Source organism: Lissotriton vulgaris, chromosome 6 (assembly GCF_964263255.1).
Source record: "Lissotriton vulgaris chromosome 6, aLisVul1.2, whole genome shotgun sequence".
Lineage (NCBI taxonomy): Eukaryota > Metazoa > Chordata > Amphibia > Caudata > Salamandridae > Lissotriton > Lissotriton vulgaris.
The window spans coordinates 1,344,976,994-1,344,990,348 of NC_141694.1; positions in this window are offsets into that span (position 1 = coordinate 1,344,976,994).

Below are 13,355 nucleotides of genomic sequence, written 5' to 3' on the forward strand. Positions count from 1 at the left end.
TACTAGGCACTTTCCTGTGTTAGTGGCATTATGATTACTCGAAGAGGGTGCCCATATATGTGGTAGACTAAGGGCCTGATTTAGATTTCAGTGGATGGATTACTCCATCACAACTGTGACGAAAAGCCTGTCTGCCAAAATATAAACCACTTAGGATATAATGGTATTTAGATTTAGGCAGCCGGGCTATACGCCACCGTTGTGACAGAGTATACTGTCTGCCGAAATGTAAATCAGGCCCTAAGCCTGTGAAGACTAGGCTTTTTGAGGCAGAGAAGTAACATAAGAAACTAAACCAGGAATCAAGATCCTGACAAGATGTTTATGATGGGTGGGTGATTTGTAGAAATGTAGAAAGCTTGTGGTTGGACAGAACCAGAAGAAGTACTAACTACCTCAAAAATCAAGGCAGAGCCAATAATGTTGTATGGCTCTGCTGCATATCTTGGTCTAATATACATAGAATTGAATTTCCTAAGCATAACATTGTTTAATGCTTGGTAGATTCATGGCATTCAACCTCATAAACTCAAAACATTTTCAAACTGCCTCTCACTTCAGGAATATAACTGGGCTGATAATGCATTTATTACAAGAGAAAAAAGAGAGGACCCTTTAATATATAACAGACCTGATAATTGATGTGTTGCAAGAGAAAAAGTAGTAGACCCTTCAATGTAGGTAGTTATCTACACTCTAATCTCACTTAGACCTTGAGTACTCCAAGCTTTGAGGGTGTGGTCACAGCCATTGGCCTACGGTTGAGAGACCTAAAAGAAATGTGAGAAGTAGATGGTAAGCAGTATCATAGAGTACACGCCCTTTCAAAAAATTACTGTAAAGTAGAGTGGATGATGGAAAAATTCACTCCGCTTGGGGACTTTGCCGACTTCAGGGACTCTCCACCCTGCTTGGAATTCCAGCTGAATTCTGCCACCTGGCACGTGGTAGAAGTTTTTTTCCATTGGCGCACATGAGACTTGTTTTAGCTCACACTACTGAGTGGCACAAGACTTGCCAGCCTCTAGCATGTGTGTGCAATATTTGGCAGAAGCTAGTGTGGCTTATGGATGCAACAGTGCCTTTTTCATGATACCGTTGAGCGTGAGCGACAGCGGGTGCACCTTGAGCAGATTGTCTTATCAAGAAGCAGCTAAACCTACACCAAAACATGCTTTTGAGTTAAAATTCCACTCCAGTTGTTTTTTAGTGCAAGAAGCATTTTATTATTTTACTTTTATTAACTAGAAGGAAGTGCCCAGAGACTCCAACTTCCTGGCCCTGTCCAGCAGGCTCCTCCTAGGACTTTGTCCATCTCCTGGTCACTTTTCATTTGGAGTTGAAGCTGAAAGGATCACTTTGTTTGTCTGCTGCCTATATACTATTGGATTTAAAGACTTTGTTTTGTGATGTGACAGGTAAATTAAAAAATGGACGTATAAGGGTGTTGTTTGGTTGATAGAGGGCATGTACCAGTATTTATTTGTACAACTCTTAGATTTTTATAATGCACTGTGCTGGGTGGCCTTCAGTTTCGGTAGGTTGCCTAATTTTTTTTGCATTTAATTATTTATCTTTTATAAAGGAAAAATGTTGCATAACTCAGAACATTTTCTCCATGTTTGCAATATATATTAATGTTATCTTGCTATGTGGCATAGTCTGCCCGTGGGCCGTCCAGCCAATAGGCACAGTACTAGTCATGGATGCATGAAACAACTGTTTCTGTGGTATATGTTGTTTAAAATATCATTTAGGGTAGGGATGGCATTGGATTAAATAAAACATTTAAGTTTTTTGGTGGTATATCATTTTTTTTCTCTAAAAAGTGTATAGATGAGATAATAGTTGATGCCTTGGGAAGATACGTATTGTTTTGGTTTTGGTATTGCTGAATTAGTGGTGGTGTTTTCTGCTGTGTTACCATGCTTCCCTTGTCTGGTCAGTGACTATGTTTGTTATAGGCTACCATTTGTCTTTGCTCTCCATGCCATGTGGCCAGGGGCCATTTTGTGTAGTCCCTGTCCATGGGCGTGCATGTGCTCTTGTTTGCCAAGCCTTCTTGCTTGTTCTTTGACCCTGTGGCCGGTGGCCATTTTATGTAGTCAGTCAGTGTGCTTTTGCCATAGGTCCGCATGTGTTCTTTGTTGGGACCAGGCCACCTTGCTGGTTGTTGTTTGACCATGTGACCAGTGGCCATTATGTGTAGCTCTAACCAGGCAGTGTGCTTTACTGCTTTGGCCATAGGACTACATCTGTTCTTTGTTCTGGCCATGCCTCCTTGCTGGTTGTAGGTGTTTGACCATGTGGCCAGTGGCCCTTATGTTTAGCCCTTGCCAGCCAATGTGCTTCACTGTTTTTGTCATATGCCTGCATATGATCTTAGTTGTGGCCATGCCTCCTTGCCGATTGTTATGCTTGATCATGGGCCCGGTGGCCTTTTGATGTAGCTCTAGCTAGCCAGTACGCGATACTGCTTTTGCCATAAGCCTGCATGTGTTCTTAGTTGTGGTCAAGCCTCCTTGCTGGTTGTTGTTGTTTGACTATGTGGCCGGTGGCCATTTTGTGTAACCCTAGCAAGCCAGTGCGCTTCACTGCTTTTGTCCTAGGCCTTCATGTATTCTTTGTTGTATCCAGTGCTCCTTGCTGGTTGCTGTTATTTGACCATGTGGCCGGTGGCTGTTTTGTGTAGCCCTAGCAAGCCACTGCGCTTCACTGCTATTGTCATAGGCATGCATGTATTCTTTGTTGTGGCCAGAGCTCCTTGCTGGGTGTTTTTGTTTGACCATGTGGCCTGTGGCCATTTTGTGTAGCCCTAGCAAGCCAGTGCACTTCACTGCTTTTGTCATAGGCCTGGGCTTGCATGTATTCTTTGTTGTGGCCAGAGCTCCTTGCTGCTTGTTGTTATTTGACCATGTGGCTGGTAGCCATTTTGTGTAGCCAGACAGGGTATTTTTGCAATAGGCCTGCGTTTGCTCTTTGTTGTCACCATGCCTCCTTGCTGGTTGTTGTTGTTTGACCATGTGGCCAGTGGCCAATTTTTTGTAGCCCTAGCAAGCCAGTGTGCTTTACTACTTTGGCTATAGGCCTGCATGTGTTCTTTGTTGTGGCCATGCCTCCTTGCTGGTTGTTGTTGTTTGACCATGTGGCTGGTGGCCATTTTGTGTAGCCCTAGCAAGTCAATGTACTTCACTGCTTTTGTCATAGGCCTGCATGTATTCTTTGTTGTGGTCTGGGCTCTTTGACGGTTGTTGTTGTCTGACCATGTGGCCAGTGACCATTTTGTGCACCATGCCAATCCTTGCTATTCAAGATACAAGAAATGTAATAGTGCCACTGCTTTCAGGTTCTAAAAACAATCATTTTGCCTCCGTTGATCACATCAAGTTACTTCATGATGCCAAATCTTAACAGCAGGCTATGGGGAATCCTTGGTAGTTCCCTAACTCTTCTCGCTACCAAACAGGAAATTCCTCTACCGCTTGTGAGCAACATCGAAGTTGTTTCTCCCCAGCTGGGTGGGGGTGTTTACTTGCAGAAGCAGCGTTCAAATACGGGGTTTGAAAATGAACTAGCACACAGCATAGGCACTGTCTGCTATAATAACAAGGTCAAATAATGATGTACTGACAAATAGGAATACAACTCCAATATCTACTGCATAGATATAAGGAGATTTACCTCGTACATATCCTTCTCCATACTCACCACCAAGAAGCTGTGTGTAAATTACACAATGGCGAAATATGAGGGAATCATGTGTCCTAGCTGGGAATCTGGCTGCTATATCAGTTATAATATATGAGGCATTGCATACCACTTGAATGTTCAATGAATGGGTACTCTTACAATTTCTTAAGATGTATTCATATTCAGATGGCGGACAAGTTGAAATGTGTCCCATCAATGCAGTCAATCACATGTGGGAATTGGGTTAACTGGTAACATTTTAATTTAGTAAGCTGCAATTCCTAGGCTGAGTTTGAAAATTTGATATAATCATTGATTTTCATGAAGCTTTGCATCCAGCAATGCATGGAAAAAAGCATGAAAACACACTTTGGGAATCCACTCATGCTGCAGCTATCCTACCCTGGAAGCTTCCTGATGTGAAGGGGTGCAGGGAACACAACACCTACACATGGGTACGAATTGCTATGTGTGCTTCCCTATTTGGAGTCATAATTTTAGGGAATCACAAAAATTGTGATTTTCTCAAATTGAACTGTGAATGCCTTTCATACATCTAGAAAGCTGCTACATTGCTTTACTACATATGGCTCTAGGTCCCTTATGATAACTTTAGCCCTACAGAAATACTGCAGATTCCTTACGTCTTAAGGTGTCTATGGGGGATGTTATTGTACTTGGGTTACATTCTGACGATTGGGATGTTGATACTGTAAACTCTATGCTCTCAGAGTTGAAATATTACACTGTTTTTGAAAGCGAGGACCTGTTTCTAAATTCTGCTAATTATGGTGAAATTTTCTGTTATCATCATTATGGATATCATCATTTAAATAAAGCTAGTATTTAATGCAGAATATTTAATTATACACGATGGGACCAATGCCCCACTCCCGCACAGGGGACGTCAAAAACAGATAGGGAAAAATGCACATATTTTTCTGGTCATGATACAGTTACCCCGAAATCCTTTTTATTTTACAATTATTTTTCCCCACACCAGCAAAGAAATATATCCTGACACAAACTAAGCTAATATGCAGATTTATTTGTCAAACAGTATAGGAGGATACCACTGACATGAAATCAATTAGGATTTCCAAACATTAGCAAGTTCAGGGAATAGACTCTTAATTTAAAACCTGTTTAATTCCAACAACAATACATTTTCTAAATGATGCAGTTCAAAGGACTACTTGTCTGGGATGCGATCAAAATTAATTCTCCCATTATTCCTTCCATTGACCAATTTCATACTTGTCAACATTTAACAAATTAACATTTAACAAATTATACTGAATAACAGCTCAATGGTATGGTTCAGAATGCTACATTTATTACCACACTTTCAGGTCCAAATGTGCGGTTATCTTGGTCAGGGGACACAAATGGTTGTTATGCTCGTTTTTTTAATTCCACACCAGGGTTTAAGGCCGCCACCAATTCAGTAAGGAAATTGTGCCAGCAATGTTTGGAACATTCCACACTGAAGTAAAACAACATCTTTCCCTCCTGTCTGAAGACATGGAATTATCTGATTTCTTATTGTGTCCTACATCCTTGCATTCAAAAAGATTTGTGTATGCAACTTACAATTAAATTTGGAAACTATCACAAATGGAAGAAGCTGCACGTTAAAGGCAAATTGATCAAGATAATTTGGATAAAATCCCCGCTGTTGTTGATAACATGTCGTCTTCTCGCATTTACAGTTTAAATAACAAGGTGTGGTTTGTTACTGATAATATGCAAAATTACATGTCTTTATTATTCCATGGGCACAGTCTGCTTAGATCTACTATGCAATTTAGCTGGACACCTAAAGTCCTCAAGAGTGACGCATGGGCAAACAAGATGCCCCATATACAATGTTAGATATTGAGAAGTTAGAACTCTTGCCCTTTACTGTAGCTGAAACACCCTCCACTGGATGGTTAATTAACATTGTAATATGGTTGTTGAATTCCACATTGCAAATCACATCATGTATGAAACATTTCACGGTATGTAGATATGAAGCCCTGGGAGGAAGCTTTATCCATGAATTATGAACACTCCCTTTCGACTTCTGATGTGAACGGCCTGACAGAGAGGAAGTCCAGTGTGGCTCATACATCAGCCACTCACTTGTTTGTTAACACTTTACAAATCACAGGACATGTACCACTTAGGTAGAGATTTTGGCCTGTTTTCAAAAAATAAATACCAGCCCCTTCAATTCTCCCCTCATTATGGTTCTTTCAAATTGAACCTATTTAATGTTAAGCAATCAAGACGGTTGTGGATTGAAGACCGTGATCCTGTTTGTCCTCTAGGTCCTGTACTGACCTGCTGCAATAACATGCTTTTCCACCTAATCATGTTTTTTCTGAGAGTTAGTTGTGGCCTTCAATTCCAACTTTGAAGACAGGCTTTAACAACTTAAACCGACTCAAACCCTTATTGTTTCAAAAAGATGTGGCATTACCAGCTGCCCGAGAAACCTTTGATTTGCAGGTTGCAAGGGCATCAAGCGAAATACAGTCACTTTTAAGCACAAATCTCCCACAGCATTTTGGTGAGCTTGTGCATCACATCTTTAATGCTTCCAACACTGCTGGTATTGCACACTTTTTCAAAACTACTGAAACTGGTTTAGTCAGTACCTTCCAGAAAATCTTTGGAGTAATATCCTCAACTTCATACATGTCCTGTTTTTGAGTGTTTTGGGGGGCATACCTTGTCTGTTATTCCTAATTTGCAGCATTTTGGTTCTATTTTGGCTGCTCCGCAATGGATGTTCTGTTTCCAAGCCCAGCACTAATGGAACTACCACCATTTCAGCTGTGCCGTGAGTGTATTATATGACTCTTTGGAGTCCCACTGCTCCAGGAACTGAACGATGACTGTTCATCATCATTCTAATATCACTACTGCAGGACTACAGACTACCTTCTCAGCATCGACTGATGATGAGGATCATGTCTGTTCTTTGGAGCTTTTGAATAGGGCTCGTCAGAAATCATCATCTGCGGAGAATGAATCCATTCTGGATTTGTTAAACATTGATTGTGTGGAAAAACCATGGGTGCCCCATCCTCAACCTAATTAGGCCACCTTTTCAAACTTTTCAGTTATATTTAACATAATACTTATACATTTGATTATTATGCTTATTAGCATCATCATGAATTTGCTTTGCATGTGAAATGTATTTTTTTATTAATCACAAAGTTACTTTCCCAATCAAAGAGGGGGTAGTGACATCCGTTCTTTGCCCATTTTGGTTCTCCTTTAGTTTGGTGGATTAGATGTTTTAGGCTGCTTCTGTTTGCACAGCCACACATACCATCTTTGCTTTTGAGACATTATTTTAGAAATACGCTGTAAATGTTGTTTTGTTGTTCAGTGACTCTTCTTAGGATTTAATCTGCGCATTTTGTACAAGGATATTTAGAATGCATAACACCATGTTGTACTGTTTTCTGCTTGGTCAGCAACAGCTCCTGATGTTTTAGACATAACACAGTAGCACAGCTGCAGCTCTCCATAACAGTAATTTAATCATATAAACTGTGCTTTTTCCTTTTGTGGGCAGAGAAGAGATTTCCTGCCGAGAGACCTGTTGTGGAACGAAAACACACCAGGTATGGGGTCCATTGCTAATCCCAGAGATCACTAATATATCCCTTTGCTTACATGTAAATTGGTATTTTGCCATTGTTGGGTTGTTCATTGTATATAGTCTGCTATTAATGTTGATTACTTAGCTTAGTTGTATATGTCTACTAATCATAGCTGCTTCCTTTAAAAAAAAATCTTTATTAAGGCATTTTAATTTTATCCCCTCCTTGATTTTACATAAAAATCTCATATGTAGGAATTAAAGCTAATATACATGACCACCACCCTCTCCCCCCAAGCTTGAGTATATACATAAACAAAACAAAAACTAAAGGAAAAAAACACGGTAGATGAAACATGACATTTTTGTATCCAAATTATAGCAAACATTTTCACAATACAATTGCAATCAGTTTAAATTATATAATTATCCAACCGGATTCTGTATCCAACGTGTCAGTGAGTTCCAAATTTTCAGCCCCGTCTTTTGTCTCTTTCTACCTTTCCTTTGATATATAGCCTTTTCTAAATTATATTTGGCCAAGAGTCTGGCCCGCCATTGTTCAAAAGCAGGAGGGTTATGGTCTAGCCATGCTGTGGCCTAGCATAATTTGAATACTGCCGCAGCAATAAATATGAGCCCTTGAATTTCTTTTGGCCGCTTGTCTCCATCTAGACCAAGTATTAGTTCTGCCATCGTGATTTCAATTTGTATGTTAAAGATTTTGGATAGAAAGGTGGAGATTTCCCTACGCATTGTACCCAGTGTGACACATGTTGCAAATATGTGTACAATATCTGCCTTGTACTGCTTACAGCGAGGGCATTCTGTACCTCTGCCCGACCCCATTTGGCAATCTTGTTTGGGGTATAATATAACTGAAAAAAAGTTTTATAATATTGGGCTTGAAGGTTGGCCGACATTAGCCAGAGTTGACATAGCTTAAGTGATTTCTCACAGGTATCTTCCACCACATCTAATTTTTCGTGCCAGTTTGTTATAAATTTTGCAATATCATCTGGTAGAGCAGATATGAGGTTACTATATATACCACCAATCTTTATAGTGGGGGTAAGACTTATTGTGTCGATTAAGTGAATTTTTCCAAATTTGGCTGGGCCTCCCCCTTTCTTCATTAAGAAATCTCTCATTTGTAAGAATTTGAAGAAATCTGATTGGTTTAGTCCAAATTCTGATTTCAGTTCCTCGAATGATTTGAATCCTATATTTGAGTAAAAATTACCACACTGGGTGATCCCTGCCCTTTGCCCCCTTATCATGCATGCATCCCTAAATGTTTCTGGGAGGTTGGTATTTCCCACTAACGTTGTGTAGTAGGAAAATCTCCCAATACCCAAAAGCTTTCGAACATTGTTCCATGCTGAGTATACACCCCTTAGGGTTTTAAATTGTACTTTTTTGTAGTAGCAATTGTTGGTTAGTCGCCAAAGATGTGCTTTTGCTTCATTACCTAAAATGAATCCCTGTGGTGTTGGGATCGCTCCCTCGTATTCTGCTGGGTTTTTTGGGGTCAGTAATATGTTGCTATACTGTATAATCGTGGCCCACCAATATACTTTGAAATTCGGTAGTGCGAGCCCGCCTCTTTCTTTTGGGAGTGTAATATATTTGAGTGCCCTACGTGGATTTTTATAATTCCTTATAAACTGTGAGAATAGGGTATCTATGTCCTTGAATATTTGTGAGGTGAAATCTAAACAAATGGTCCTAAAGAAATATAAACATTTGGGGAGATAAAGCATTTTAATGGCATTGCATCTTCCCACTAAGGTCAGATGGAGATTATGAATTCTCCGGATATTTTTGCTTGTTTGGTTTATGAGAGGTTCCAGGTTAATTTTGACCAGATTGTCTAGGTCTGATGTTATGTTCACTCCTAGATACATGACGTTGGTAACTACCTGGTCATCATGGTATGTGATCTTGCTATTAACAACTATCTGGGTTTTTCCCCTGGTTAGGTTTGTATCCTGAAACCTCCCCAAATTGTTTAGCATCTTCTTTCATTGCTTTCACTGCTACGCTAGGATCTCCGGTAACTAATGCTATGTCGTCCGCATAGGCTAGGGTCTTAGTATTGCCATTAATAGTTCTGATTGGTGGTATCGCCAGGTTGGATTCTAATCTGAGAATGAAAGGATTAATGAAAATAGCGAACAGTAACGGAGAGCACGGACACCCCTGGCTTGTCCCTCTGGTAACTCTGATGCTCCCGGTCATCTCCCCGCTTATTGTGACAACCGCTTCATGGTTTGTGTATAACATACGGGTGGCTTTAATGAATCGGTTGTCGATACCGCACTTCGACATTGCTGTCCACAGATACTGTCAGGAGACCCTATCGAAGGCCTTCTCAGCGTCTAAAAGTGTCAAGGCCATAGGGTCTCCTGCCACTTCTGTAACTTCGCAAAGTGTAATGACCCTCTGGACATGATCAGTGGTCGATCGACCCGGAATGAAGCCGTGTTGGCATGGAGAGGTAATTTTATGTATATGTTGCGCCATTCTGAATGCCAGCAATTTCGAGTATATTTAAGAATCACAATTAATTAGTGTGATAGGGCGATAGGATACCAGTTGTGCAGGGTCATCGAATTCGACGGGGATGCTTTCCCAGGGGGTAGGCTATTAATTGATAATAAAATTTCAACCCATTCTGGAATTTTCGCCAAGCTTTCTTGGTCTTCCATAGATAGTCGTGGACTATTGGACTGTTCTAGATACCTTTCAATTTTACTTTGATTTTTATCAGTTTCCGTGTACAGATCCTGATAGTAATCTCGAAATGCCCTTCTTATCTCTAATTGATTTTGTGTAGGACCTTTTTTTGGATCATTAATTTCTCTAATAGTATTGGCCATAGTTTCTTGTCTTGTTCGTACCGCCAAGTGATGCCCTACTTTTTTGCTAAGTTCACATATGCGTTCTTTATTCGCCATAGCTTTTTCCATTGCTTTTTTGGTAAAAATATCTGCCACTTTATTTTTGGCAATAGCTACAGTAACCAGTGTTTCTTCTAATTTGTGCCCCTCTTGTATTGCCCTCATAAGATCTTCCTATGCATTTACCTGTCTTTCTTGCCGAGTTTTCATTTCTTTTTTTGCTACCCGATTAAGGTTGAGGGAGAATCTTAGAGTCTATCCCCTTATTCCTGCTTTTAGGTGTCCCAGACTATTTCAATTGGAGCGGTCCCCATACTGTCCTCTAGGAACTCTGGGATCCATTTGTTTAAACATTGACAATACTCTTCATTCAGAAGTAAGGCCCTCTCAAAAGTCCATTGATTCTGACTATGGCCCGGCCTTCGATATCCATACTCAGTGGATTGTGGTCAGATAAGACTCGGGGAAGTTTCTCCATTAAGCATTTAGATAAGATTGTATTTGAGATTAGTATGTAATCTAACCTTGCCAGTTTATTGTGTAGGTGGGAAAAAAATGTATGACCCGGATCTGTGGGGTGTTTTGCTTGCCAACAATCCCCTAATCCGTGTGTAGTGCATATTTCTTGTATTGTGCTAAAAACTCTTGGCTTCCTTCCTTTATATGTAAAGTCTGGCCTTGATTGCCAGTCCGGGGAAAGATTCAAGTTAAAATCGCCACATATGATAAAAGGGGGTGACCAGTGAGCTAGTTGGTTTAAGAAAAATATCCATAATTCTGGGTCATCTGTTAGTGTCCCATATATGGAAGAAATTGTTCCTTTCTTCCCTTGACCATATAGGCATTCTGTTATTGCCCAGCGCCCTAATTTATTAGCTGTAGACCTGGAGAACTGTAGCCCCCCACCGATTGCAAGGATGGCTACCCCCCTTGTCTTTGTTGCCTGCGATGTTAATATAATCAGTCCCAATCCCATGTTTTTCAGAAGTTGTTGCTGTGACCCTTCCACATGTGTCTCTTGTATGCATATAATATTAGGACCTATTGACTTGAGGCCGATTGCCACCCTTTGTCTTTTTTTCACATCATTGAGACCGCAAATATTAATACTTAACTTAGCCATACTTTTTGAGGTTTCTGGTTCAACCTTGTGCTAGCCTTTGTCTTGTGTTATTCATTTCTGTTTGCAATTTTATAGCGTGAATGTGTCATTTTTCTTTTTCCAATTTTGGATCCTGGTATGACTATGATTACCCGTGTTTAATTTGCTTGTGTACTCTTCCCAACCGCCCCCCACCCTTTCTCCCCCCCAACTACCCCTTGGGATTTCCTGAATCCAGGGGGATCCAGGTGTGGGCGTCAGTCTGGTCAGTGTGCCCCAGCCCGTCCCGCCTCCCGAACCCTGGTGTGCTGGACATAAAATACAGTTCCTCAGTGTCTTAGTGGATATCCATATATTACGTCATAGTTTAGATATTAGTCTTTAATTTTTTTCCCCCTTTTTTCCCTTTTCACTCCATCTTTTCTTCAGAAGATTTGAGCCCAATACTTCATTTGCTTGCTGGATCTTGTCTACCTGCTGGTTTTTGTTGTCTTTCTGTTTTAGGGTTACTTGAGAGAGAAATTTCTTTGAGGAAAGCCTGAGCCTGAAACTTCGTGTTGTCCCATTGATAATAATTTTTAGTCTGGCTGGATCTTGTAGAAAAACGGTGGCCCCTATTTGCTCGAATGGTGTAATTAGTTGCCGCAGCCTCCACCTCCGTTCCACCGTAACATGAGCATAGTCAGGTCGAGCGAAAAACATGAACCCCTTGTGTTCCCTCTTGCTGTTGGGCCGAGCGAGATCATATATGGCTTCGCGAAGCAGAAAATTCCCAAAGTATATCAGTACTGCTCTTGGGTATTGCAAAGGATTGTTAGTTCGCTTTAAGAGAGTTAATAGAAAGCGATGAACACTCTGCACCTCCCTCTCCATTTCCCACGACTGTAGTTCAGGGAAGGCTGTATTAAGGAGGGAGATCATGAAGGCCCTTTTATCTTTTCCTTCTACACCTTCAGGGATTCCGAGGAAATGGAGGTTGTTTCGTCTAGCTCGGTTTTCGTGATCTTCAACCTTTAGCATCAGATCTTTTATAATATCGTCGTCTTGATCTTTACCTTGCGTTTGGAGGCTAGCAACGTCTTTTTCCAAGTTTTCGGTGCGTGTTTCCACGGGGACCATTCTGTCCGATATTTCAGAGCAAGTTAGACCTACTTTTTTGATCGCCCCTTGTAACTTTTGTATCATAGCTGCTTACTAATAGACTGCGATAGTGTCAATATATGTATTGTAAACTTTCATCATGTCTTTCCTTTGCTCACTAAGGGCATGCATGAGTGAGATACAAAAGGTGATGATCTGTTTCCATGGTTCCCTTGGCGACTAGAGGTTCATGTTTTAGGTTTGCCAAAATCACCTGCTACTCTGGGAAGGTTAGGACTTTAGGTGAGGCAGTGTGAGCTTACCCAGATTTGGGCTGCCAGGTGCTGACATAGAAGAGAGACACAGTCCCTACATTTGATGTCCTGTCACCCCAAGGCATAGTTCTGCATACCTTCAGAATCACTGGAACACTTTCAATTATAACTTGACTCCAAAGAGGCAGATCACTAATAATAATGACATTTTATCACACATGTCACTTATAAAATGTGGATATCTGGTCTGACATAAGTAAATGGTGGGAAAAAGGATGCGCTGTACTACAGGGAAAGGAACGAGAAATAGATTGTATTTGGAGTATTCATCACAGAGTATCTCATCTGCAAAACAAGCACTATGGGGCACATTTATAAGCCCCTTGCTCCACTTTTGCGCTGCCGTTGCGTCACTTCTGTGACGCAGCGGCGGCGTAAAACTAGTGCCATGCTGCAACGGTATTACAACGTGACACATCTAGGGAGATGCGTCACGTTGTAAAGCCCTGCGCCACATGACATGCATCTGCATTTCCTTGCACCATGGCACGCCGCATTGTATATGAGGTGCATCCGTGGTGGCGCAAGGTTTGTAATGCATGTCGCAAGTTTCCTAGCGCATCGCTGCTGATTTGCAGAGATGCGCCAGGAATTGCAAGTCTGTCCCTTAATCCCACTGTACTCTCTGGCCTCGCCCTCCA